This window comes from Anastrepha ludens, chromosome 2, assembly GCF_028408465.1.
Source record: "Anastrepha ludens isolate Willacy chromosome 2, idAnaLude1.1, whole genome shotgun sequence".
Lineage (NCBI taxonomy): Eukaryota > Metazoa > Arthropoda > Insecta > Diptera > Tephritidae > Anastrepha > Anastrepha ludens.
The window spans coordinates 79,347,405-79,374,045 of NC_071498.1; the positions used below are offsets into that span (position 1 = coordinate 79,347,405).

The window sequence follows — 26,641 nt, forward strand, 5'->3', positions numbered from 1 at the left end:
GGTCTGTCTGTTCTTTTAGCTGCTGCAAAATTACAATCCTTGTTGAACTTATTTCATTGCTGTTACTTACTCTTGGCGATATCACTGCTGCTGTTGTTGCTAGTGCTAGTGCTAGGGCTGTCAATGTGCCTGATAATGTTCATACTGTAAGCAACGGCTACCACAGTTTGCTGGCATCCAACAACGAATGGTCTTATTCCAATTTTTTTAAGTTCTTATTTGCTGCTTTGATCGCCAACTTGGCCGTACCCCTTGTTCTTAATTTATTTGTTTAATTGAAAAATGTCGTTGCGCTCTCTTTTTCCCCCAACTTCATCGCACTTGCAACAAAGAAATCTTTTAAGCTCTGCCGATCTCTTGTTGCGCATGCGCCACATGTGCACCGATGACGGCAATGTTAGGTATATGGACCGTACCCAAATGCTATTCAGAAGAGCTGCTGCTGCCAACATCTTGCTTGTGCTTGTATAGATATGTATATTTATACATTTTAAAGCTTATTGTTCTTAGAATAGTTTGCAAATGAAAAAAAAAGAAATATAGTAAATATATTTAATATAATAGAAGCAGCTGCAAAAATATGTCTTGTTTCAATTTAAGATATTCCTCTAGGACTCTAAATAGGAAGTATTAAGGTTGTATTTATTCCCAAGGTAGGGGAAAACCCCGAACAATTGCCTAAATCCTACAGACCAATTAGTCTCAGCTCATTTTCCCTTAAAACAATGGAAAAGATAGTTTATCAGTATATTAGGGAAAACAATCTAGCTAACTTCATACTGCATCGACTTCAATTTGCCTATCAACAGGGAAAATCCACTGAGACTTCAATACACGGCCTGGTAACAGTTATTGAAAAGGCTATTGAATCCAAACAGATAGCTCTATGTGCATTTATTGACATATCAGGGGTTTTGATAACACTTCCTATGAGGCAATCTATAATGCCCTATATCTAAAGGAGGTACCTGAACCCATTACTAGATGGATAATATCCATTCTGAAATCTAGGACGATCAGCACCGAACTAGGAGGAACAATCAAATCTATTAAAGCCACAAGAGGCATACTCTCTCCTCTTTTGTGGACTCTAGTCATAGATGAACTTCTCCACAAACTGAATAACCTATATTAGGATTTCCCACTCAGGGCATCGCTGACGACCTAGTAGTTTATGTATTAGGCTGGCATGAGGAAACCATTTCGGATCGCATGCAGCAAGCCCTTACAATAATAAACAAATGGTGCACGGAAAAAGGGCTCTCCATCAACCCATCCAAAACAACACTTGTACCGTTTACTAGGAGAAGGAACATAAATCTCAAATGTCCGACCCTTAATGGAACAACACTTCAACTCTCGACAGAAGCGAACTATCTTGGCGTCGGTCTTGACAAAACGCTTACGTGGAATTCCCATATTGAGAGAGTTACTTCAAAAGCCACAAGGGCATTCTTTGCCTGCACAAGGCTTTTTGGTAAGACATGGGGACTAAACCCTACAATGACCTTCTGGACATTCACCACAGTTGTGAAACCCATAGTCACTTATGCATGCTTAGCCTGCTGGCCCAAGGTCAAGCAAAGGAAAGCAGTAAGGGAATTAAACAAACTGCATCGCCTGATATGTTTGGTATTACAGGGGCTATGAAAACATGTCCCACGGATGCATTGGGTGTGCTCCTGAACATACCACCGCTTCCAATTCTAATTGAAAGGGAAGCTCGCTCGAGTGCCTTAAGATTAAAAGGTATATCTGAACTTAAAAGTGGGGATATGAAAGGACATTTAAAAATCTTGGAAGACTTCCTACATAGTCCCATTCTTCATAGGGATGATATACTATCACCCAAACCAATACTCTTCAGAAACTTCCAAGTTATAATTAATGAACGAACAGACTGGAGAACTAACTCTATCACTTTCAAACCTGGCTCCCAGCTATGGTTTACTGATGGGTCCAAATTGGAAAATGGTAGAACAGGGGCAGGAATCAATGGGTCTAAATTCAAAAAATCGATTCCGATGGGACTCTATCCAACAATATTCCAGGCAGAAATACATGCCATCGAAATATGTGTGAGAGAATGCCTTAGCAGGAAAATGAGAGGTACTCACATCTACATACTTTCAGATAGCCAAGCGGCTCTAAAAGCCCTTCTATCAACAACTATCACCTCCAAATTGGTAAATGATTGCCTAAACCCTCTCAACACAATAGGGAACCTCAATGATGACCTTGCAAAACAAGGAGCAAATATGCAACCTACTGGTCCTGAGCCTTTCTGTGGACTCACAAAAGGAAACATTAATGAATTCCTTAGGGAATGGGAAAAAAGAAAACTTGCTGCACACTAGCTAAACTGTGCCGGTCAGCGTCAAGCCAAACTATTCCTAAGTCCCAACAAAGGAATATCTGACAAGATTCCCTCACTAAACAAAGTAGATCTGCGTCTTTTAACAGGATATCTTACAGGTCACTGCAGCCTGAGGTATCATCTAAATAATATTGGTCTATCTGAGACCAATGTCTGCCGCTTTTGCGAAATGGACATAGAAAGCTCAGAACATGTGCTTTGTGAATGTCCTGCGTTGGGCAGACAGAGACTTCAGAGACCTTGGTGATATCGTAGTATCTCCATGCAATCTTTGGAACAACAAATCCAAAATTGTGCTAAAATTTTTAAAAAGTCTAAAACTCTAGGGTTACAAAAATGGGCCTTTCACAATAGATCAGCTCTGGTCGCAGTGCGTAATGGCCTTCTAATAATAATAATCTATATACCTCATACAAAGATTAAGTTAGGAATAAAAATCAATTTCACAACTATAGATCGCTCCCGGACGGGAGATTCGAAAATTTCCTGTAAAAATGTATTGATGAACCGAGTTATTTCAAAATCGTGTAAAACATTCAAATATTAATCACCCAATTTTGTTTTGAAAAACTTTTTACTAAATAAAAAAAAAGGCTTCGAGTGATGGAAATCTTTATTTTGACCTTGACGCGCTCCATTGCTTGTGGGTTTGTATACTGCAGGCGCTTAGTTCATAAGTGTCAAATCTGATTGATCTACAACACCATTTACAAAAACTATAGATCTTCCGATAGGGTGATTAATTTTACGGCGCATTGTACTTCATAACTGCTGCTTATATTTGCATAATATGATCTAAAAGCCAGAAGCGGGCTATGCTATGCTATGCTCCCAAAGCACGTGACTCGCTCTCCCATTAGTAATTAACTTCCTAATTGCCCTTCCACTTACGTAATCCCCCAAACAAGATTTAGAGAGTGAATTTCTCATTTGTAAATAATTCAATCCCAATTACTTTGTGAATTATGAAAAAATCGTAGTCTTTCCTATCTTTATAGGAAATTTATCAAAATTAGATCAATCAAATCAAACCGAAAATGTAAACCGAAACAAAATGAACAAACGTAGAGTAATAACCAGAAAAGCTTAAATTTTAATAATGAAAGCAAAAACTATATTTTGTAAAAATTATTACGTCATGGAGGTTTCTGAACAGCTGAAGAATTGAGGAGGAGACTAAATTTTTTCTTAGGAACTGTTCTACTTCCATTGCCGCATTGAAGCAACGGCAACTTCTAACAACTATGGAGTTATCATTAACCTCAGATACTATAACATGGAAGAAAATTAGTTCTTTTATCCTTAGTCGTTTTAGTTTATATGCACTTATGAATATTTTTATAAAATATCATATTACACATAATTTCGAATCGATCTATATTCTTCTGGGAGATAGACCAGCAGCGCGCTCATGAACTTTGCTTTACAAATTGTTTTCGGATGAGTTGAAGACTTTTTTATAAATTGTTCCTTTTTCTCGATCTAGAATTTTCACATCAAATAATAATAAAAAGCAAAGAACAAGAAGGAGAGGTGCAACCATGGATTATGAATGCGTCGAAAGAGAGTAATTTGCGAATTACCTAGAGAACGAACTACGTGCCGTGAGTACAAAGCATAACTCGGTAGGTAGGTAGGTAGGTAAGATGGCAAGAGTACCCCAGGTACACTACAAGTAGCACTTACGTGCCGTTTTGATACCATAATGTGGACCACTACCTGTGAAAGGATTAAGGGAGAAGATAAAACCGTCTACAGCCATCCAGTGCTGTTGATGTAGCGGAGGAGAGAAAAGGGATCTAGGCTGGAGAATTTCATCAAGTCATCACCAAAGGGGACGCTGAGGAATCTCAAGCGCCTAGCCGCCAGAGCCGGACATTTGCAGAGAAAGTGTTCCACAGTCTCTTTCTCTGCAAGATCCCCACAGCTTCTGCATGGGGGTTGTACGGAATTACAAGCTTCTCCGCATGAGTGCCGATCACCCAGTGACCAGTGATCACCGCAATGAGTTATACTCATCCACGGAACTTTTATCTCGAATAATCCAGGAAACGTCTCATGGTATATTGCCATCATCCGATTTTATTTGCAATACAGTTAGGCGAATATCATGGGGAAGTAATGGTGAATAGATTCTCTTCGCCTAAAGAGAAACTACTTCATACTTGCATATGCAGTCAAAAGCGGTGCTTGCAAGCTACAGGGTGGGTCATATAGTGTTTGCTTTTTGAACCACCTATTTTTTTGAGAATGATAACACAAATGACATGTGAAATGTGTTCATAATTTACTTAAAGGCTTGACATTTACGAAATGGGACGCTATACGCTTCAACAAAATTGGGAAATATTGAAAACCTATTTCCAAAGTAGTGAGTCTTCTTCTTCTTCCGCGGTTGGAGTAAATGGCGAGCGTTACCGTTACATGCTCAACGAGTTTTTGTTTCCAAAAATTGAAGAGGATGACATGGACGACATTTGGTTTCAACAGGACGGTGCAACTTGTCACACTGCCAAAGTTACACTCGAACTTTTGGCTACCGTTTTTGAAAACCGAATAATCAGCCGAAATTCCGATATCAATTGGTCGCCTCGGAGCTGTGATTTAAGCCCGTTGGATTATTTTTTGTGGTGAGCCGTTAAGGACAAATGCTATGCGAACCATCCAGAGACGATTGATGCTTTAAAACACGAAATCGAAGTTGCCATTCATGAAATTGGGGCCCAAGCAATCGGAAAATGTGCTTAAAAATTGGGTTGATCGAATAACCTACTGTAAAGCCAGTCGTGGCAGTCATTTGAACTATATTATTCTTCATTCATAAATGGCAATGTTCAATCTTCAAAATAAAAGAAAAAGTTTGAAACAACATTGATTAGTTTTTTTTTCATAGCCGATTCAAAAAGCAAATTTTACATGACCCAACCTATATTTTCAAACTTGCGAGTGCATTTCTGTTAAGCAGTATACTCTCAATAAGACTAGCTGCCGTTCGGGGACCGGAAAACTAGAGAAGAAATATTGCTTAGATATGTGTATGTTTTATTTTCTATGCGAAAAAATAATGAGACCAGGGTCTAACACATAGATGGCACCAGTTTTATTGCACTCACCTTTCTATTCATTAGTTCGTGAGTTATTGTGCTAAGGTTGGCGATACTTTTGTTATTTTCAAAGAATGGATTAAAAAGTATTTCGTCTTTTAATTTTACACTGCTTCTTGATGGGGAAAAATACCGTTCAAGCGAAGCAATGGCTTGAAAAGAATTATGGAGACTCCGCTCAATCAAAAACGACAATAAAACGATGGTTTGTTGACTTTAAACGTGGTCGTAGAGACACCAATCGTCGAATTGCTTCCAAATCCACCGTACTCGCCAGATTTGGCTGCCAGGAACTACTGGCAGTTCCCACACCTAAAAAAATCTCGCCGGTAAGACATTTCGCTCGAATGATGGATGTCGCTGAAACCGATGCCTATTTTGAGGCAAAAGATAAATCGTTCTACAAAAGAGGTATTGAAATCGTAGAGGGACGCTGGAATGGCTGCTTTGTTCTTGATGGAAATTGCATTAATGAATAAAGCTAATTTTGTGTTCTTTGTTAGGCCCGAGACTTTTCAGCCATCGTGTTATATACCTCCATATATTAGCACTTAATTTTATTAAAATCAAATTCAGAAAATTGGCTTAATAATTCAAATATGGCTGACGCCTTGGCGCTTAGACTTAAAGTATGGCGCTATGGAAAGACGGGTTGTTTGGTCACGCCTATGAATAGTCACAAACAAGAAGTAAACTATTCTATTGTATTTCTAGACTCATCTTCGACAGACTTTCAAGATGAACAAGGCGTCAAGAAGAGAGTGGCAAACAACAAAGCCATAGAGAAAGGGAATTAAACTATTATACAGATGATTCCAAACTAGACGATAAGGTTGGCTATGGAGTATTTTAGAAGGAATTAAGACGGGAATTATCTGTTCGACTACCAGACTATTGCGGCGTCTATCAGGCAGAGGCTCTAAAAAAAGCGGCAACGTATCTAAATACGCAAGCCAATGAATGCGGCTATACTAAGAACAAAGGTTGCACAGGAATGCCGGGCAGCCCTAAATGATACTAGTGGCGTGGAGATGTGAAGACATATGCCTAACCGCTAGGTTACTATGGCCGCAAATAAACAAGAAAAAGACAAAGGAACTGCTTAGCCTCTCAAGAGAGGATGTATCGAAGGCCGTCGCATGTATAACCGATCATTGGCTATTTAGCAGGCATTCCTTGAGACTAAGAGTTTTGAGTATAATAAATTTTATTGATTGATTTTAGATTTTTTTTTTTGTGTTGCACATATAACATACAAATAAAAGGTATCCGATCAAGTGCGTAGTTCCAAACGCATAATTTCCAAATTCAAGTGATGACGATTCGTGAATGTCTAAGTTCCTTTTTTGAAATCTTCACTTTAGGCTGTCTACTGTTAGTATCAATTGAGTATACCAGCAATTTTTGAGCGCGAATCATTATTCTTATCATCGCCATGGTTGCCTTGAATTTCGGGCTATCGCTTTTTACAACTTTGCAGTACTCTATACGATTTACAATTAAGATTTAATTTGATGAGGAAATAAAACGAATTGTGTGTGCCCAAATTCTCGATTATTTTTTGATAGAGACTATTTGGATGATTGCTGATCCAGAAACCCAGCTCGACAGGTGCGTAAGGTACAGTTAGTAAAGCCTTTATTTTGCAAATAACTTTCAAACTTAAGCAAGTATTCTGAAGACAAAATATTTATTATTTCATAAATTTGAGCGACAGCTAAGGATGTTCCAATAGCAGGTTGGTGCCTACTAATAAAAATGTCTGACTGCTAAGAATGGCAAACTGTGTTGACATTACTTTTCAGTAAGCCATCATGAATCGTTTAACGCCAGAACAGCACTTCCAAATTGTTTAAATTTACTTTGAAAAAAAAATAAATCTGTTCACGAAGTTCATACAGCTCTTTTTCCATTTGAGCTTTTGGATGTAATGGACTGATCGAATGGGCCATGTAACTCGTAGTCGCGGTGGACATATGCGGGATATCATATTCAAAAAATAAATGCCATGAATAGGTCTTGCTTTTTTTTTCTAAGATCATGCAAGGTATCATTCCACCAATATGTTGAATATTTTCTTTTCTTATGGGTAGACATAGGAATTGGATTGTATGCGCTTTGCTTAATTTTTTTGGTAAGGATCGCAGCGGCTTTGTTTGGATTCATTGAATCGATTCTCAAGTTTTCCAGGTTGTTTGTCAAGCGCATTTGGTATTGGGCCCAGTTTGCATTTTTTAATATAAATTTTTTGGGAGTGTGGTATGTCGTGTTTGACGTCATGTTAAATAGTGTCATGCTGATAGGAAAATGCTCACTCCCACAAAGTTCCTCGTTCACTTTCCAGCTGGATGCAATGTTTTGTGGTGGAGTGCACATGGAAATATCAATGTGTGTGAGTGTAAAGTGAGTGGACCAATGGGTAGGACTTTTGTCGTTTAAGATGATGAGGTTAGTATTTTCAATAAATTTGGTGACATTTTTGCCCTTATTGTTAAACCTTGGAGATCCCCATAACGGCCTCCAAGCATTTAAATCACCTACAATTAGCATAGGTCCATTTATTTGAGAAGTGAGTTCGTGTAAATTATGCTCAGCAAATTGCTCGTTTGGTGGTGAATATATGTTTAGTAGAGTAGAGTAGAATGGGGTAAGATAGGTCATTATTTTTTGGAGAGCTCTTGCTACGGTGTTTTTGCATTGATTTTGAAAAATCAGCAAGATTTTGAAAGGTTATTTATCTGCTAACATTTTGGTTATACTGACTTATGTTTGGCTAAATATTTTGGAAGCTGCATTCAATAAGACAAAGGTACTTTTTTTCGATATTTTAAAATCGGGGGGCACGATAGGTCACTATATGTGAGGGGAAAAGAACAATGTACATGGCTTGGAAAGTAACGTTTTAACTTTTATTTATAGAGTATGAGCATTGCACATGTTATAAAAGTTAGGAATTTTTCTTTAATTCGTCACGCGAGCACGTAATGTTTCGAACGGAATTTTAAATTGTTTAGAGGCTGATCGAACACTAGCGCCATCTCGGACTTCCGCGTTTGCATTTTTCACGTCCTCTTCACTTCGTTTCGGCGTTTTTCGCACACAATTACGCACCATTTTGCTGCAAAAACAATTAAAATTCATTTTATTCAATTAAAAGTAGTGACCTATAATGCCCCCAGACGGCTGACCTATAGTGCCCCCAAGCACATGTTTTATGTTAGTGTCGATATTTTTTTTTAAAACAAAAATATCAAAAAACTAACACATTACTCGTGTCCAGCATTATTTTCTACGTACAATAAAACTCACCTGACAAATATTTACATACATTAAATGCACTGCACCGTAGAATAAAAAAAATGCTATGTCGGAGAAAAGCTCACAAAAAACTAAACGACGCCAGAACTAGGATAACTAATTAATGGTGACGGCCGAAATGACAGTCGCGAACGTTGTTCCCCACCACGTATTCAATTCACATAAGACGAGTGACCTCTGCAAAAACAGTGCGACGAAAACCCCACCTACCTATTGTGCCCCCATACCTATCTTACCCCATTCTACTCTATAATTTCCTAATAACGATGTGCAGAGGGGTATTGGTGAGTTTTCCATCTATGTATTTTTTGATTTTTTTGCATTCTACTGAACCTTGCTGATTCAAACCTTCTACGAATTCATCTTCGCTTAAATCTTTTAATACTCCGGAGTATATTACACCTTTTGAGATATTGAGCGTTGGGTGAAGAGAGATAGATATATTGCAAATATTTGATAATTGTGTTGCTTTAAGGAATTTATTCACCTGTTGTTGAGTTTTAACCAGAATAAGTAAGTCTCCTTCTTTAGTAAATGATATTTCTAATGGTTTTTCAGTTGTTATCGATTCTAGTGCTTTGTTGACTGCGAAAATATTGTAGGCTTTAATTGATTTCTCTGTTTTGCTTTTTATTAATAAAAATTCTGGGCATGATAAGTTTTGTTGGGTACTTGCGGGTTTGATAGATTTTAACGCTGGAAAGTCAGAGTGATTGCTGACATTGTAGGCTTTTCGTTTAGTTTTTGGTTCTTCGCCTAAGATGGCGAAGTAGTTACTTCTGCCCCTTTCGGGGTCTTCTTCCATAGTGCTTTGTCACAAATAAGCAAATTAGTTTTTAACCGGTGTTATAAAGAGAGTTTGAATTAAAAATTGGTGGCACCTTGGCACGTAAAAATTACACTTGATCGAGTGTTATTTCAGATTGACACAAAATACTACACAAGCGACTGTTCTAACGTGACCGCACTGTTTTTTTGTTTTTTTTTATTTTTATTTAATTTTATTCAATTTCCAATATTTGAAAAACAAATTAGATTAATAAATCGAGAATGCTCTTTCTACGCCTACTCGAATAAGAATGGTCTACCGGATTATAATGAAATAATCATTCCAACAATATTTCTATTTTGTATTATTAGTTTAAGTTCCCAAGCACTTAAAAAAACACCCGATATATACTAGGTGGCGCAAAAATAAGCAGCATAGAAAAAGACAAAGCAATAAGTGCGTAATAGTGTAAATAAAGATTTCCATCACTCAAAAGCAGTAAAAAGATATTCTAAAACAATAGTGGGTGATTAATTTTGCAAAATAAATTATTTATTTTGCATCACTTTTAATACAAATTTAGATTGATTTATTATAAATACTATTCATATGGTGTATAGGTATAATTATAGTTGAGTTATGCTTCCATGAAAAAAATCTTTTTGTGCAATATTTAATCAGAAAAAGAACAAAATTCGCCCAATTCATATACACGAATTATATTTTCTAAATACCTTCAAATAATTTGGTAGTACTTTTTGAAGCCTACGAACAACGGGTAATTTTGGTGAAAGCTTCTTCATGACAGATTTGTCGCAGCATCGCCCCAGCGAGCATCGAATTTGGAATCAAGTGAATGACAGTCACACATAACAACACTCAGCTATGAAGGGAAAATAATAAATTGTGTTTAACTTCTCAGGAAAAAAACGAAAAAAATATTATGTTTAAAAAGAGTTTTGAATAATTAATACTAGTCCAGGAACTAAGCATATATGAATATAAACACACCTCATGAAACAAATAACAATAACTTACGCTCAAACTATTGCAAAACACATTTCTGCACTGTTTTTATTTTTTTCTCGCACTTTGTTTGGGTTCATTCGTCGACCCTCACACAAAATTCAATCACAATTACACAAAGATAAAATATTTTAAATCAAAACCGCGCTACATATTTTCGAATCTAAATAAATTTAAATAAATTAATAGGTGATTCGCCAAAATAGCGGAATATCATCATGTAAATAAATTAAAACGTTATGTGGCACTCGCTTGCATACCTATTTACATATTTACGTATGTAAATTATCTAGTACTTATGCAAAATATGTTTAGTCGCATTTGCTTTCAGACGTGAACTTTTGAACATATTATCGTTATTATTAATGTTTTGTTTACTAAAAATTATAGTATCTTTAGATTTCAAACATCTACGCATGAAAGTTTGGTAAGCGAGTTGTGGCCAATAAAAATGGAAATTATTGCCTTTATAAAATTATAATGGAAAGTAATAATATGACGGTGATTTAACGCAATAATGGCAGCTATCGAATACAGATACTAGAAACATTACAATGCCACGTAGCCGCAGACGCTCCCAATCATACTCATCATGATATTCAAGAGCTCTCATTGAGGAACATCATCATCACAATTGTTTCCATTCAAAGCAGTACTAATCTTGTTTGATGCTCCCACTGTTGCTGGCACTTTAATGTCGTGCACAAACAACGACTCCTCCATTTGTTCAGCTACAACAGCAGCGTAGGCTAATTTTCCAGCAACGTTGGTACTACCACGCCAGCTTTTCTGCCAGGAAGCAGGAAAATTCTACCACTGAACTCTTCTCATTCATAGTCTGTCTGCTTGCAAGAACTACCTGTTTTCCAACCCCATTCGGACAAACCCATGTAACACTGCAACAACAACGTCCGAGGAATCATCAAACCTTCTCACTCACACCAATCGTAGTGTTGCCCTCGCCATTGGCTTTTTTCCACCTTTGCCTCTTAAATCAAACTCAGTAGGCGGAGTCTACCGCAAGCGTAACTGCAAAGGCAATATTTTCGAATTTCCATTGGAGCTTTCCGACTCGCTCGCACCAATGTGGACCCAGCATAGCGGCGCAGTGATTTACGATTTTCGAAACTCCACGCCATTCATTGCCAACCCAACTGACAGACGTGCTCTTTGGTGCAACGCTGATTGTACAAGTGCACGTATAGATTTGGCGCTTTTGGCGACTTGTAGAATTGCTGCTCAATTCCTACGCGGATTTCGAACGGGGAGCTTGCGCGCTATTCGATTGCGTTGATTGCCGATTAAGCGTTTTTGGTGGCGTGCGTCGTTTCGTCGGTCGGTGCCAGACACGCTATTCATTTTTTTTTCACTAAACGCTGAGTGCGTTTTCTAGCCGTGAATATTTCCTACTATTGGACATATCTAATAAGATTAACATAAATATCAACAATGAAAATAGTGCTATATACAACATATCTTTAAAACCTACTTGCGGAATAAATGAGAAACACTTTAAGTGTGAAACATTGTATTTGGCTGAATTTTCGTGTCTAGAAAGAAGAACTAAAATTTAGCAAGGTATGCTGTGTGAAATGTAAAAAAAGTTAACAATTATTTCGTATTTTTAATAAATCACAAAATCAGTTTAATAATTTAAAAACGCTGCTTTAGTTTATTTGAATTAACTCAAACTCATCTAATTTCCGATGTGTGGTGCTTCAGTAAAATATTTCAGCTTTTGTCAGCTTTCCTATTCTGCAGCAGTTTATTCGAAAAAAATTCACTGCACAGAAGGCGCGTCTGTGGAACGAATAGTTGTGAATTGTTGGGTTTGACAGTGATAATAATAGGCAACGACGATTCTCGCTCAACTTATAGTGTGCGCTTAAGTGATTAACAAACTAAGGCAGCTTCAATTCCATGTTGACTCCAAATTGCTGATAAGCGTTTAAGGAGAAGTCTTTACAAATGCATTGAAAGGTTTGCCATTGTCTACTGAGTTGCGAAAAATTACTTTTCGTGCCTTGGTTTAAGAATGGCATCTATGGCCAAGCGATTTTTAGAACTTTAACAAAAAAATATTTAAATAAAACTGGTTCTACTTGTTGAAAAGAATAAATACGTTTTTTCCTGCTTCAATTCTCTATTCTTAATGTTGCTGACTTAATAATTTCGCTCATAATTTTCTATACTTCTTATCACGTTTACATACATATGTATGTATGTATGTATGTATGTATTTATATATGCATGTATTTGTATAATAATACCCCTCCATTATTTAAGGTATGAAGAGCTTTGGCGGAGGGCGCCTTTGTCACAGTCAACCCAAAGTAACCTAGCAAATCTAGTGATAAATTTGCATACTTAAATTAATTAGTTAAAATTATTTAGTTCAAAGTGCGGTCCTATTTAGAACAAGCAGCAATTTTAAGCGCATGAATCTCATTCGAAGGAATTTCGCCGTAATTAAATGCATATTTATAAAATGAATTCACCATAAATTATAATACTTTCTTATGGAAACTTGTAGAATTCCAATATTGTGAAAATAACAACATTATACTATTGTCGAACTGCATATATGTATGTATGTGATAAATTCAATTCAATTTCACACGACTACTTTTAGCCCCTGATTTGAGAAGAAAAAAAAAAGGTGCTTGAAAATTTCACATTAAAGAACAAGAGTCCCACAACATCAAATTGGAAACAAAAGCTTCCAGAAAATAATTTAATTGATAAGAAGCAGTTCCTTTCGGAGTCTTCACAGGCCATTCGCGGAGAATTATTATTAGTGTGTATCGAAGTATTAAATGTGATCTTGTTCAAACGCACACCATCAGGTAACTCACACTTAAGCATGTGCTTAGTAATCCTATACGTATACGTATACGTCGCATGCATGAACAATAAGAATAAAACATGTACAGAATGTGTGTAATGTTCGAAAGTTCTGAATTCGAAGAGAAAACCAACACCAAGTACATATCTCATAACGAATTCTTAACAAATATCAAACACCATTCATATGAGTGTACACATGTAGCTCCCTACAAACCGCAGAGAGGCAAATATAACTTCGAAGAATCGAACCCAATTTTCTCTCATTCGTACTCAGCGCTAAATATGTATTTGCACTCTTCATTCGAAAAAAAAACACATAAAACAATTCTGGTTTTTCAGCATTTGTTAGCCACACACATATGCATTCAAACAAAGGGCAAAAAAAAGTTATAATCATTTCAATTGAGGCGAATGTTGCTCACCACATACCTCACATACGCACACTCATACACACACCATGCAGCTGGTATACCTATAGGCCGAAGCCATTGCCTAGGCAGCTCGTTGTGCTCGTACGAGTGAGCAGCAATGGTCGAGGTACCATGCGAGGCAGCAGGAATTGCCGGTTAGCATTGGCGGCAGCGCTTCAATGTTGTTGTCTTCTTCTTGTATGTGGTTGCAATAGAGGGTCGGACATTCGTCTCCGACTGTTCGAATTTTTCTTCGGTTTTCTTTATTTTTTCGATTTCAACTTTTTTGCTAGTATTTTTTCTGCTCTCTGGTGGTTTTATAAATGTAATGCATTTTTATTTTATTCAACGGAACCCCCTCCAAAGACCCGCTCCCTTATACACCTCTTGTTTTCATACTTGTACTCAGTACCCACTGGCGTGCTCGTTGTTACAATTGGATATCAGCGGTAGCTCGCGGATGAGACAATATACGCGCACACTGTGTACTTTCATACATACATACATATATAATATACTCATAAATATCAATGGATGTGTGCGTTTTCGATTGTGCGCGACGTTGCTAGTGGCGTAGCAGCGGTAGAGTTTTTTATTGATGCTCAGATATTTGTGATTTGAATTATGTCCAAGTAGTCAAACAGAAACATTGGCGCTTTGAGCACGTATTCGCGGGTTTTACCAATTCCAAGTTTAATCAAACTAACTAAACCGTACGGTCCGATTAGTATCAAAGTGATCACCAGCACATTCATTAATTTAACCAGTTGGCAACAGAAAAATTTGAAACGCGTTATTAAATTCCTTAAGCAAAGTAAAGTGAAGTAGCAAATAGGAAGACTGATGGTGTGCAAGGTGCACCAACGTCTTGCGCGCTGATAATAAATGATGAATTGTTAGCAAAGTGTTTAGTATTTAACTGATGGCGATTTAAATTCGCATTGCCGTTGATGGCTACTCATAAATTGTATGTGCAACAGCGCGCGAGAATGCTTGTAGGCCAACGATGTTTACATTTTTAGGAAGAAAAGATAAATTAAATAAAAAGGTGATTGAAAATAAAGTGTTGCTTAGGCTAAAATTAAATACTACCATTGAAGAATAAATAGAATTAAGTGTAAAAGCTAAATAAACGTGAGGTGAGGTACATACGATTCGAACTTCTGTGCAATCAAAAAAAAACTTAAAACATCAAGAAAAACTCCAATAACTACAAAACCAACGAGAAATGTTGTATTATCGAACACTACCCTAAGAGTACAAGTATTTTGCTTATGTGTGCAATCACCTTTTGTAATAGCCAATTTGTTGTATTTCGCTAAATTTACAATACCAAGCTGGCCACTATCAAAACTCAAAACAATTTGTTCTATTTTAAAGGCAGCTATATATATTCAACTAACAAAATAATTATGGAAGAGCGAGCATAAATGAAAAATACAGACAAACAAAAATAAATAAAAGTAAAACTTGTCAACATTGTCATTATTTAGAAAATTTATGAGATCGAGAGCATTGTTGAGCTCGAGCGCAGCAGCGCACAATTGTATGCCACATTGACCGATCAACCAAATGAACTCAAGTTCAATGCAACTCAACGCAGTTCATTAAAGTTCACCATCCACCGGCGGGATCTAACCATACGTCGTCATCGAACTATTTTTGCCTTCTTTACTTAGCTAGGCATTTTATCGTCGGCCGGCATCTGGGCTGAAGGCAAAAATATTGTACAAAGCATCTGCGGGTATCGGGTATGAACAATCAGCTACCCGGTTTTCCTGCATAACTACCGTAGACGTTACAGTGCAACTGTTGGAAAATTACAACCTGCCGCAGCAGCAGCAGCAGGGGCGTCGGTGGCGGCATTCAGTGGACTGTGCGACGGCCACTTTTGATTTATGGCTGTACGCGTTTTATTGAGCTGTTATTGTTATTAACAGATTATTGTTATTTTATCTGTGTTGTTTACAGTCATATGAATGTGTATCAAACATTGAGCCTGGTGCAAAAACTTCAGTGAGAATTACTGCAAACGAATACGTTTATAAGATTTAGAAAGAAAAGAAAAAGGATATAGTACATATACAAACGAACTTCTTAATTTGAATTCACCACATCTACAAATGAACAATAAATTGTCATAGGTGAGTTCAATTTTAAATCCTATACCTGTAGATACTTATTCAAAACCAGTCCATCTTGCATTTCTAGTAAGACTTAAGACTTTGAGTTAATCAAATTTCGCTAAAAACGATCGGACAAAGACTAAAAGAACACAAAAAGGATGTAATTTATGCATTTTTTATGCACTATATTATATTTCCCTAACGCTGGAATCGCAAAGATTTTATGGAGTTGGAAAAAGCGTAACCATTAGTTTTACATTCAGCTAATAATGTAGGTGAAGACAACTTTTCTGCACAAGCAACTGTTGATCACTTCTTGTCTAACTGTTTTGGCCTTAGTTTCTTTAATAGAGGATATTTCGGCTTGAACTTAGTTTTGCTTATTTTGTTCTTTTTTAGTTTAAATAGATATGCACCGCTTGGATTTTAAATAGTATAATGTTAAATATAGGGGGCACACCACAGTTAGTTACTACTCCCTTTAAGCTTTCAGCCCATTTTAGGAGCTACTTGTCGAAAGCATTACCTGCTTTTTCATTAATCCGCGAAATAAGTCATTTTTTTGACTATTCTTGTTCAAGGTTCAGAAACAACCATTAACCGGCATATCTAAGGTTTCATGAAGGGAATGTGTAGGGTATGACCTCAAATTCGAGTGTCTTGTTCGGTTAACTCAGTTTTTTTTTAATTGTTATGGTTCATCTAGTTTCAGAAGCTCATAATATAAAGTGACCAGATAAGAATTATAGGGAAAAAATTACGCCCGACAGCTAATGATCCCCTTATTATAAAACAATATTTTGCTATTTTGCATATATTAAATAAAGAAAATAAACGAACAACAAATTACCACTTACTGCTAAGAATTAAATTAACTTTTCATTTAAATTAAATTATAAAACTTAAATTAACCCTCGTTAAGAAAAATAAATAAATAAAAAAACACTCAGCGGTGCTTTATTTTCAAGCTACACTCATTCAACATTTTATGTCATATAAAACCGTATTCATGAAACTACAGCTTAGATATATCGACGTTTCCGAGCTCTGGCAATCCCTCTATATCAAGCCCATTAACGGTCACGGTTCCTTTCCTCATTTCGAAAGAAATAGGGTCCAATTATGCCGCAATGCCATAAGCCGCACAAAACCGTCAGTCTTGTGCATTTGTCTCTAATAATCTTTACATAGCCGTTGCGCGAAGAATGGGCCGCGTCGGAGAATTTGTTTTCTTCACGTTAGGTATTTATTACTGAAAATTGATAATATTTTTTAATAATTTTCCCACGTTCGGCAAACGTGGAACAATGCATAATGAATCTTCAAACCTTACTGAATATTTTGACGGCTGCTGGAACATAGTCAAGGATGCTATCTGGTCACACTGTATGTAGATGAAATAATCCCATCAAAAACAGAGCATAACTTTCGAACTGTGAATATTTGTGTCTATGGCACTGATGTAAACGTCGATGACACCGTTTGGCCAGATTTCGCATAGCACATCACATTTCGCCACAATCCGGTGCAATAACCCTATCCTTTTTTGCTATACAAACATAATCCCGACTAGAATTACAGTGAGGCATGCCGAAGAATCAGTTAGGCTCGAATTAGGCAGGCCTTACTGAGGCACGCCTCACTATTACCTTACCAGGCCCACGTTAGGCAAGCCAAAGATTGGCATGCCAGAACAATGCCAAATTTGGTTGTGGTCACGAAAATCTGTGGCAGTGTCTCACTTAGGCATACATACATTGGAATCCCTAACTGTTTTGTAGAAGGGCATCCGCAGTATTACCGAAGTTCGGTTTTTCGAACATGTGCCTAATGAGGCAGATGTGTGGCGATACCTTTCGGGACTTGGGCCTAGTTTGGTTGCCTTATGAGGCGCAAATTTGGAATGCGATCTGCCTTATTTGCGCCTAATCACCTCCTTACCAAAATTTCTAGTCGGTTTAGCGTATATTAACACCAAACCGCCTTGCAGCTCCTTTCGAATCAATACGCGCGATATAGGACTTTTGAACTTTTAAATATTCCTAGCAATTCTGAGAAATTCGAAGCGATTACTTTTTATTAAAGAAAATACCAAGAGAATAAAAAATAATACTAAAATCATAAATATTTCTATTTAAAATGGCATCTTTCAAACAAACAAATTTAAACAATACTCCATGATGAAATGTGACGTCAGCTCAACAAGTATTTCTTAATAAGATTCTGATTCTGGTTTCGATATTTCAGAACTAAACTTTTTTGTGGGTTGGCATCTTAGCTTTATAACGTATCGATCCGGATTCCAGCATACGCTATCGCTGAAACTCCAACGCCAAAACCTCTAAATAAATTTTAACGATGTTTTCGACACCAGGTTAAAAAATCCCTGAAAATCCCCATCCTTAGTATATTTCTTCGGCAGACTGTTTTGACAGGTGATATATTTAGTTAAAATTCTGATTCCAGCTACTTTTCCATCGCTAAAATCTCTTTTTTTGCTTAAAAGCTGTGAATCTGTTGACGAGAATCTGGCGCTAAAATAGAAAATATTTAAATTGGACCTAAAACAAAAGGTTTTGAGCTGTGGAACCAACTCGTCGGGATATGTGAACTGAAATATCTATTGCAATAACTTAGTATCAAAGAAATTAATACATATACCGTTCTTTTAGTTGCTTATTTTATAGTTTTAATTTTTTTTTAATACGGAAAAAAACTAATTTTGTTGTTGGTTATAGCATTATTGAAATTTCTTAAGGAGCGATTAAAACTAATGTGGGCTAAGAAAGTACAAAAATCTTCGCACATATTTATCTTGGCAACGCGCTCATTTCCACAAAGCTTCTTAAAATGGTATTTAAATTTTTCGTCTAGAATAAATTTTCATTAAATTCTCGTAACCAAAGTTTGACATTTCTATTCAATTACACCAGCGACGCCTGCGGCGGATAAAATTAGTAAAGTTTTCCTTGTCAATTTCGGCGATAAAGAAGCCAGAATAGGTTTAAGAAAATGTGCCTAACATTCGGATAATTTTAAGTGCTTAAATTTCGGAGGTTGTTAGAGGTTGAACGAAAGCGATTGCTGGAAACCGGTAGAGTAGATATATTGGAATCATTATTACTTTAATAACCTACGAGTATATATGTAGTATTTTTTGTTTTTGTTTTTGAAGAAAAACCAGAAATTATTATCGAGTTCCAATAATCCAATAAATTTCCGACTTATTCACACAAATTTTGAACAGATGTTCGGAATTAAAGACATTTCCATTTAAGGAATAGCATTTTAATTAGGAGGATTTAGTAACAAGATTTTCCACTCTTTGATGTTACATGGACTTATTAACCTGTATTTAATAAATAAATATTTAATTTTTCAAATGGAAGACAGGCTATGATAGATTTAAAGGATTTTCGAGGCGAGAAAAATCAGAAAATTGAGAAGCCTTAGTACTCGAGAAAGATGCCGAGACATGGCCACTTATTTTTCTAGAAGCCTTTAAGCAAATTCAAAGCAACCAGGCGCAAATTTTAATATATTAGTAAGAGGAATTAATTAATAAATTTGATTAATACACAGTGACAAAAAAAAATGTTATACAAGGCGTCGCAAATTAATCACCCTATCGGAAGATTCATAATTTTTGCAAATGGCGTCGTGCGTCCATCATAATTGACACTTGTGAACAAGTCAGCGGCAGTATGGAGCCCAATAATTGTGTAAATAATGGAGCGATTAAAGGTCAAAATAAAGATTTCCGTCTCTCAATATATTTTTTTTATTTAAGAAAAAAGTTATTCAAAGATGAAATTGGATGATTTATTTTGCGCAAATGTAGCAAAAATACAATACTACTATTAGTTGAGTTTTTTTTATTTGTTGCAGGGTAAAAATTTATTTTATAATTTTTTAACACAATTTTGTTTTTAATACGCCCGTTTTATAGACATACATATGTAAGCTTCAAAGTACAAAACATCCTATGCAAATCAGAGCATTCAGTACATAGTTCTTAGCAAACATAAAATTTTTGGGACTTTATCTTATACCACGTAATGATTCTTCGAAACCTAAGGAACTTGTTTTTTAAAGCATTCAAAGTCCCGTCCATTAGTTAATTCATATATTCCAAATAAATCAATTTCTTTACTTCTTTTTCTTCTTCATGAATGGCGCAGCAACGCCAAAGCGATTTTACCCGAGTTTAACAAAGCGCGCCAGTCGTTACTTCCTCGGGCTAGCCGGCGGACAAAACGGACGCTAACGTAAAGCAGGGTTTGTCCTTCCTCTGCTATCACGAGCAAATATCGCATATTCAGCGCTGAAGCTTTTGCATCTATTCCGAATCGATTTCGGTCGCTGCACTATTTCTAGGCCGCCGCAAAGCTCAAGCACCTCATTATTACATTGTCTGCGTTTGCTGCTGACAAAAGTGTCAATCGGCTACTCTCATAGAACACAAATTAATGAAACAATAAAAATAAAAAATGAAAACGTAAAGTCGAGCATAATTTGAGAAAAATTTAATTCATCAATGAAGACCAGATTTACAATTCTTTGATTTTGTACGCCAAAAACACACCATTTCTCACGGCTATTATTGGGAACGAGATCTGAAGTCTATTCCGAAAAATGCATTTGAAGAATGGCTTAATGATTAGATTATTCAATTTCAAATCAAATTTGCTATTTCCGAAAGAGTATAATTTGAAGGCAATACAATACATTTGAATTAGTAATAAATAATTTGTGTTTTGTTGAGCGATCCTCAGCGCAGGATTTTTTGAGAGATAAAAAACTTGTGGAAGTGACATCTGTCAAAAGAGCAGACCAGGAGCTCAGCCAAACACCCAACAAGCGGTGTACACACCAAGTATACACAAGGTGGCGCAAAATTATTTAATTCAAGATTTATTACTTTATTATTTTATTATTTCAATTTTTATTATTATTATTTCAACCCATGGCGTCGTACGCAAATCTTATTTGACACTTCGAAATTAGACAACTGCAGTATATAAACAGACAAGCAATGGAGCGCGTAAGGATTAAGTAAAGATTTGCATCACTACAAAACATTTTTTTATTTAGTAAAAAATATATTCAAAAACAAAATTAGATGATTAATATTGCGCCACCTTGCACCTGAATACGACTACATTCGAATTGCGTTAATAAATCATGAAAATCTATTTTAAAAATACATACCATACATGGAAAACATACTGAGACAGTGGCATAGTGAATGAACAAAATTGCCGGATTTGCAGCGGCACTAACTGCCTAACTAACAACTGAATTTTATGCCATGCAGATCGCTAGACGTTGAAGTTCTAAACACGTTGAATTTCTAGGGCGAATAGATTTGTGATTTGATTACTTTGGAGTATCAGGACACAGATAGTTGTGGGGCGCCACGCCATTCAACTTCCAAACTTGTAGCTGTGCTTACCGTTGATCCGCACTCACGTAAGAAAAGCTGGATTTATCATTTAATCTCCATTACAGAAGTCGTGGGGATCAGAGAAGGAGACTATTGAGCACTTTCTCTGTAAATGTCCGAGTTTGGCAGCCGGACAATCAAGGTCACTGGGTGCTACTTTCTTCGATAGCCTGGGGCAGTGCTCCAACCTGATTCACATGATATCTCCATTATATCAACAGCTTTGGTTAGCTCTGGATATCTGTCCGTTGGAGGCCTCATAATGGTATCAAAACGGCGCTTTAGTGCTACTTGGGGAATGCCAGTCTGGTACTTCAACCATTTCACCTAGATACCTACCTACTTTGGAGTATTTTCGGATAAAACCAACTGGGACTGAAGATTCTCGGCGCTTTATTATCAAAGTAATTCGATACATTTAACTAAGCTTCAAACAGAAATGGACCAACTGGATGTTGCTTTTCTCATTTGAAGCAGCTATGGATAGGTCCGAGATTATTTATAAACATTAAAAGTTATGAATAAACAAAAAAATCGACCTTTATTGATTTGTTTTGCCGTTTATTAAAAACAAAATCCTTTATATACTAATCCAAATGAGAAAAGTATCGAAATTGAGTATGAATTACTTCACGATCTCCCCTATTGGTAAGGGAATGTTTCATTTATTTAACTCTACAATAATTGCCAGTCAAAGTGCGGCCAAATACAATTTCCATTTTTATAAAGGCTTTATGTACTTATAGGTTATTACAAATTTTAACCCTTAAAGTGTAGCGTTATTTTACATTTTAAAATGCAATCTTGCCATATCGAGGTAGTCCTTTTTATTCTCGATTTTTTATATGAAAAATGTAGCATATAAGTTTGCCACACTACTTTTAATAGAAATAAACCTTAAATAAAAAAGATCATGAAAAATAAGTCGCCTCCATTGTTTTTCATGATTTCTGTTACATATATTTTATAGCGATTCGCTCTTCAGCCTATTTTTACGAAAATGTAAAATGAGCAACACTCTGTTATCTCATCGACGAAGATGATCGGTTCAGGGTTGAAATCTTTATATTACAGTAGCTCTTGGGTTATTTTACTACATTATCTGCCCTTACATTATCTACATTTTCTTTCTATTTGTCGTGTGCGTTTTGATGTTTTTCCATAAATTGAACGCCTCCGAACGGCAGATGGTTTTTTATGAGGAGCTTTTTCATGGCAAAAATACACTTTTATCATTCGGAGTTTCATGCCCGGAGATTCATACACTTACGAATGGTTTAGTACAACTTAATATAATTTTCTTTAATAAATACCAATAATTCAAAACTGAAGTTAATTCATAAAAAATATTGATATCTAAAATAAGGAGCATTTCAACGAACTAAAATATGTTTGTGCATCAAAAACATACTTTACTGAAATTGAAAACTACGCTGCAAATGTATTGTAATAAATAACATGCAGCACATGTTTTTTTTTACTACACAACCATCTACTGTAACTTCGCTGTTGGGAGAATTTGCGTGTCACTTATCGAATAGAGGAATTTTCACTTCATTAAAATGAATGCATGCGTTTTCTAAATAATTAAGATCGAGGAAGCGAATGTCAGAAGAAACAAAAGACAAAAAACGCATATATGTTTGTATATATATACACACACACACACGTATATAGGCACACACACATACACATTGTGAGTGAAATACTATGAAAGCGGCGCAACCATAGAACAAAATGAAAAAGTACATAACAAGCCAATTCAAATGAGGCTAATATATTTTATTTTACCAACTCCGTCAGACTCGAACTGAACTGTCCTTATCTGTGGCGCCGTGTGTTGCAATTTGGTAAATATGTAAAATATTTCGATTCAGCTGACCAAAATGGGTTGGCTACCAAGACACGAGAGCACTTCACCTCTATCGGCTCGTATTTTTGAAATACAAAGGAAGTCATGCTGATCACAGTTTGAAAAGTTTCTTGATTTGGGTGTGCAACTACTTATATTATATATAGCAAGTACTAACGTATACATATATGTATATACTGGGAATTTACAGGCACATCCACGCGTATGCACACTCCAATAAAGACATAAGCTACTTTGTTATGGATGACTTGGAAAATGCACGCATAAAGTTTTCCTACAAATGGAAACACTTGAATTTCATACCTAATGTGAGAAACCCACATGTTATCCACATAAGAACTGGCCCGATAGTCCCATCGAGAGAAAGTGAAAGTGACTCTTTAGTCCATATGTCTGTGCTAAAATACGAGTATCTACACATACACTTAGCAGACTCACAATTAGACAAATCGCGCCCACTCACTGTTCTCGGCCTATTGCGCACTTTGAAGATGTCCAGCGGGTGGCATGCAAATAGATACTCAAAGGGATGTGCACTGCGGTAGTGCAATCCAACCAATACAAACTATTGCATAATGTGGCTCAACAAATGCCATTTACGATTACCCGCAGCTAATCAAACTGGCACCGCTCACCAACACACCAACACACCAATACACAGAATGAATAGCCGCTTGCTGCGAAAATTGCACTTTGTAAACCTCGTAAATAGCAAAAGAATTGCCGAAATAACTTCCGACGTCAACAGATCTACTCGCATGTACATTTTGTTCTTCCCTTTTTTTAATTTTTAAAACGTTTGTTCCTGTATTTTCTGCCGCACTGCATGAATGGTGTCGTTATAGCGAATTCATTTCAATTTTTCGTGCTGTAATCGTAATCAGAACTGCAATTTGGAATTTTTTTATTATTTTCTTTTTCATTTGCCGCAACGCTGCGCTGACATTTGTACAATTTTGGTACAGTCCAGAATTTTTGAAATTAAATATAGCACATAAAAAGCACATATTTTACTATGTGTTTGGCCGCGCTTCTCCTTTAATTTGTGGTGTACGTTTTGGTGCTGTCCTACAAGTGAAGGGACCTACATACAATTTTATGCGACTCCGAATGGCAGATAATTTTTGTGAGAAGCCTTTTCATGGCAAAAATACACTCGGAGGTTTCGATTTGTCATTACCTGCCGTGAGGCGACCGCCATTACCAAAAACGTTTTTCTATAATTTGACGTTTCATATCCATAATAGGGTCGAACCCAGTCCAACCGAATGGCAGTCACGCACAGGTACACTCGACTACGACGGCCGCATAGCGCAATGCCTACTTTATTTATTTTTGTTTTTATTTTTTGTCGCTCTTCAATGAATTTCAACTCGTTGAGGCACATAAGTCATTTCTCATCAAGTGATTCAAAGCAGTTTCGATGCTAATAACAGAAGCTAACGTTAATAAAATAGCAACTGCTATAATCACCAAAAAACTGTCATAAGGGCATTTCAACTTTGTTCGTTTATGATTATAAATCAAAAATGAAAACGACATCAGAATCACGCAAACTTTTTGGCGAATATTTACTGCTATTTCCATTATAATACATTCGAAAGGAAATTTCAAGAGTCACATATTGTACAATAAGTGCTGGTGTACATTTGTTTACACTTGCGAAACGGCTCAAAAGAAGTTTACATGCTATCCAGCAGAAAAGTAAATTACACACAGCAATGTGGTACGAGTATATGAATGTGCATATGTACTTGTAGGAAAAATGCTTCTGGCTGAACGGAATTAAAAAAAAATATATTTATAGTTGTTGAAAAGTGCTCATAACATACAATACATTCGATATAAAATGAATTGAGCGCGGTGTACAATGGAGTGTTACAAAAAAGATAAATAAAACATGTATATATGTATGTATGTATATATGATTATGGGATATTTCGCGTCAACCGGATCACAAACTCAACAGAAAAAGGTGTGATGCGGCTCAAATCGTACGGTCAACCAAACACTTTGATACTTTGACGTTTTCGAAAATTTCAAAATGGCGTCCCTCTATGGTAGCTATAATATCTAAAAGTAAAAAATTATGCAAAAGTAATTCAAATAAAGAAATAATAATAAGCAAATACTTGAATTAGTCAATACGAGTGTCGAATATCTCTTGAATTAATTTAATTACTTGTATTGATGCAAGCCATATGGGTTGGTGCGTGACTACCATTCGGAAGTGTGTAGGTTCGAATCTCCTTGCATGATCATCAATAGAAAACTTTTTTCTAATAGCGATCGCCCATCGGCAGGCAATGGCAAACCTCCGAGTGTATATCTGCCATGAAAAAGCTCCTCATAAAAATATCTGCCGTTCGGAGTCGGCTTAAAACTGTAGGTCCCTCCATTTGTGGAACAACATCAGCGCGCAGGCCGCAAATAAGAGGAGAAGCACGGCCAAACACCTACCAGAAGTGTACGCGCCAATGATTTATTGTTTTAATCGTCATTTTAATTTTTAGAAACCTAGCGTCATATACGTAACGAGGCATCTCAACTTCCTCCTACTGGAAATCTGATATCTTGATTATCTTATTTGTAATTAGCGATCCACGTACACCAAAATGTTGTGGGTTTGGAATTTATGGGCTTTTAATAATTTTACTGGCGAATAATTCCAATGTTGTTGCTTTCAACCCTCCTGATCCCGTTTTGGAAAGGTCAAAAAACAGGCATCCTGGTCCTCTCACACTCCGTTCAAATTGTATTTTAATTTCATTGCTTTTCAAACCATTTCGTCTGAAAGTATGCAAAATATAATAAGAAAAATATCTCAATTTTTAATTGGGAGCGCTGGCTTAAGCATCGGCATCACAATGGGCTATAAGCCTGAGTCTGCCCCACAGGATATTAGAAATTGAGCAACAAGTTCGGTGGGAGTCCGAGAACAAATATAAAAAGCTGAAATTTGTCGCTACAAGTTTTCATGATAATCCGCGTCAGTCCGCGTCAGAGAGGAGATGACCTGGGATTTCCAAAAATTATTATTGAGGGTCTTAAGTTTCACCCCTTTCAAATTCAAATCATGCGAGTGCTTAACTATTACAATGTCTGCGATTTTTTCTGTTAAAACCCATTTTCATTTAAATGAAAGTGTAAATAAGCAAAATTGTCGCAATTGGTCACCGACTATTAAAACATCAACAGCCACTTCACATTCCCAAGGTGAGGGTTTGCTGTGAATTGTCGGCCAGTGGAATAATTAGACCATATTGTTTTGAAAATCGTCTAGGGCAAGCAATTTTTTTTCTGCCAATAATGAGAGAACATCCTTCCTTTAGTACATACAAACTG

The 26,641-nt window shown here is 36.4% G+C and overlaps 1 protein-coding gene across 1 annotated transcript in view; it reads left to right on the top strand.

Annotated features, from left to right (window-relative positions):
• Positions 1-14,453: 14,453 nt before the first annotated feature.
• LOC128871934 (homeotic protein Sex combs reduced) overlaps positions 14,454-26,641 on the top strand; it is an 89,323-nt gene continuing 77,135 nt past the window's right edge. Inside the window, exon 1 of the mRNA XM_054114121.1 lies at positions 14,454-15,995. The gene's annotated coding sequence lies outside the window, so the exon portion shown is untranslated. The remainder of the gene's footprint in view (positions 15,996-26,641) is intronic.